This window comes from Gekko japonicus, unplaced genomic scaffold (assembly GCF_001447785.1).
Source record: "Gekko japonicus isolate JY-2015 unplaced genomic scaffold, Gekko_japonicus_V1.1 scaffold1380, whole genome shotgun sequence".
NCBI classification, from domain to species: Eukaryota; Metazoa; Chordata; class Lepidosauria; order Squamata; family Gekkonidae; genus Gekko; species Gekko japonicus.
In genome coordinates this window covers 260,858-264,690 of record NW_015174316.1, presented here as the reverse complement: position 1 = coordinate 264,690, position 3,833 = coordinate 260,858, and positions in this window count along the sequence as shown.

Genomic DNA, 3,833 nt, shown 5'->3' with positions numbered 1-3,833 from the left:
TTTTGATTTTAAGCGCCAGCAGCCTGGTTCCTTCTCAGGATAAGTGGAGACCGTCTCGCCTGTACAGCTCCCTCTTGTTCCAAAAAGCATCCCAGTGCCTAACAAACTTGAACCCTTCCCCCCTAAACCATCGTCTCATCCACGCATTGAGACTCCTGATCTGTGCCTGTCTCTCCAGCCCTGCGCGTGGAACAGGTAGCACTTCTGAGAAAGCTACCTTGGAGGTCCTGGACCTACGTTTCCTGCCCAGCAGCCTAAATTTCTCCTCGAGGACCTCACGACTGCATTTCCCCACATCGTTGGTGCCGACATGCACCATGACCACTGGCTTCTACCCAGCACTATCTACCAGCCTATCTAAAACACGTGTAATGTCCACTACCTTCACACCAGGCAGGCAAGTCACCATACGGTCACTACGCAGGTTCGCCACCCAGCTGTCTACCTGCCTAAGGATTGAATCACCAACTACCAAGAGCCCCCCCTCCCACCCTGCCCAGGGATGCCTCCTTGGTGCGAAAGTAAGGCCAACCGGCCGAAACGCATTTGGTCAGGGTCAATAATGGTCTATCTTTCGGAGTGTTGTTTCAGCAACCAAAGACATGTTATTTACAGACTACAGATTCAAATAATTACTCAACTCCATGAAACAGGAAACCTAGAAACTCAGAAATCACAAAGGGTTTTGTAAAAAAACCAAAAACAAAACTACCAGTTGGGTTTTTTAAAAATCTCAGCCTTAAACATGTTCATAAACAGTTTAAATTCCCAGGCCTCACAAAAATGTCTGAAAAGTTATTTCACCTGATACATGCAGCTCACACCCAACTCCAGTCCTTTCCTCCTTTTCTGTGCCTCTAGCTCCACACAGTGGCTGATTTCCCAGCCTAGGACATAAGACTTCATGCAACCTGATCATGCGCCAGGTTCAACACAAATCATTGCCTAGTCAAGTGTGCTTAGAGCAGCAGCCAGAACTTGGGAACAAGCCACTTCCCTGGAGAAATGACAGCTGGAATATTTGGTTTTTTTAATAAGTACCCGAGGGTACACTTTTATTATTTTTTTCCGTTATATACTACAGACATACAAACATACAAACATACAAACAACCCCCAACTACCCCCCATAACATATAATAAGAGACTTTATCATTTCTTCTGCTTATTACATTTCTAAATTCATAATCTATTTTACTAAGCTTATCTTTTCTGCATTCTCAAATTACTACATTTATCTATCAGTTGCATTTACATTATAACAATTGTAGAATCTCTTCCAAGTTTTTTGAAAAGTCCATTTGTGCCGGCTCTCATCTCAAGTGTCAGTTTGTCATTTTCCGCCATTTCAAATAGCTTGTTCACGTACTCTTGTTTCGTTGGTACTTCCATTATTTTCCAATATTTGGCATATACTATCCTTGCAGCTGTCGACATATGAACTATCAAATACCTATCTGCTTTATCAAAGTCTTTCGGAAATATATTCAATAACAGTATCTCTGGAGTAAACGGGATATTAGTTCTTGTTATTTTTTCCATTATCTCATGAATCCACCTCCAGTACCTCTTTGTAACATCACATAACCACAGCCAGAATATTTTTGATAGCCACAGAAATCTAAGTATACAGCCATATATGACAATTTCTATCCAGAAGATAAAGCCTTACTGAAGGGAAAGCATACACTTTGCAAAACAGCTAGAATCCCAGGAGAATCTGCATATATAACTAAACATTACTTATTTTAATAGGATCAATTTCATTGAGATCCGTTTCATGTGGCATAGTAGAAAAGCTTTTTGTTTACCTCCAACTCAATCTCAAATAAGTTTTACTAAAGTAACAAGTCTACACAAAACTCACAAGGACAAAAGTTAAAACATAGAATAACATGTTAAAGTACACATGAGTGTTGTTACAGTTCTTTGACATACTCAGAGGTCGATTAGGGGGGGGGATCGCGGTCCCCAGCACCGCGAATGGGTGGAAGAAGGGGATATTCGGGCCCCTTATCACGTTCGGGCGTTTCACAAGATGTTCCCGGACAAACCTGGAGGTCTCCCGGGCAAACCGGGAGGTCTCCCGCCCAAACCGGGAGACGGTGGGTAAGTGGTATTTTCAGGTGGGCAGTATGTCAGCGAGCTGCCATTTCTCTGGGACACGTCCCGTCCCTCTTCCTCCCCTTCCCCCCCTTGTTATCCTCTTCTGGTATGCTGCTGTAACTGCCAAGTGTCTCCTGCAGGTGGACGTTGGAGTGTTATGTCTTCTTGCCTAGCTTAATTATATTTCCCGTGTGAACTCAACTTGTGTTTATGGTATTAGCTGTTGTGGTTCTCAGGCTGCTTCGCGCCTTTTCTAATCAGCTCCCTTGCGAGGGAATTGTGCCCATTGGGTTAACCAAGTTTGAAGTTCCTATATTACCGTTGCCCCTGTGTATTGTCTTTATTCTGAACAATCTCTGTATGTTCATGATCAACCATGCTTTGGAAATAAATCTTACTTCTTTGGAACGTGGGTTTGTTATCCTGACTTGGGATCTGACAGTGTGGCATATGCTAATGAGTTATGCTAATGAGCTCCCCTAGCTCTTTTTCTACGAAACGACCCGTGGACATACTCCCTTCAGTTTCTGAGGGTCCACTGCCAATTTTGCAACTCCTGATTAGACAAAAAGCACACTATTTGGAATAGGTCACCAGCATTTTTCATCTTGACCAGCCAAGTCTTAACTGTCCTTCTATATGGCACAGAATAAAACAGAATTATGTGTAATTACTCACTACTCTCTTTCAGAGTCCACATGAAGACTTGTTTTAGTGTGCTTTTGGGTTTGAGTAGCCGAATTTCTTTCTGAACATGTACTGGCTTTTGTAGTTAATGATATCTTATTTGGATTGTTTACTACCTGTAAGGCACATTGATGGTGATATTTGGAGGCAAGGTGGGATAAAATATTTTAATATAGATTAAAACAATTTTCAACCAAGCTGTACAAATATATAATAGTCAATTTAATGGAATTTCACATTGACAAGCCACAAGAAATTAAGAAGACATTGCTTGAAATTGTAGGCAAAAAGGGAGAAGTCGGATAATTAAAAATTTACTCTCTTGCATAGGCGTAATCTTCGTGGGGGCGGCGGGGCTTCAGCCGCCGCCGAAATTTTCAGAAAGGTGCTCAGCCTCTCCTGGGAGCCACCTTTGCTCCTAGCAAAGCAATGCCTCTGGCCCAGCCCCAGCCCCCCACCCCCCAAATTGGAAAGTCTACACCCTTGCTCTCTTGGACATGTGTTACTCAGCAAAGTCCTTATCAGCAGCCTACCCTGGAGAGCATAAAGCTCCCCTGACCTATCCCAAAGTCTTACCCCTAGCCCATTAGTGCATTTCGGAACCACACCAAGGCAACCCATCCCTGCCGGTTTCGAAAGCTTGTCGTCCTTGGTTCTAACCCATGCAAAGGTATGACCTGATGGGCAATCGTGCCTCGACCTGCTGTCTGGACCAGAGCAAAAAGGTCTCCCTTCCACAGCCCTCGCTGGCTGCGGCGCTATTGTCCATTCGCCGTATGAGCCGCCCCCTCCTGGCTGAGGCCAGCGGCTAAGAGGGCAGCAGCCTCTCCGGGATGGGGCGCTCCTCCGGTCCACTGCCTGGACGCCCCCTTCCAGCAGCCCGGCGCTGGTGGAGAGCTCCGCCTCCCGGCCTCCTCCTCGGGTGCCGTGAACGGGAGTGCCGCGTGCTGGTCCCCTAGCCCCGGGGAAGGCGGGGCGGCGAACCCCTCCAGGCTGCAGAGTCCCGGAGCCCTCCCGGGAGAGCGGCCGCGGCGGGCTCCG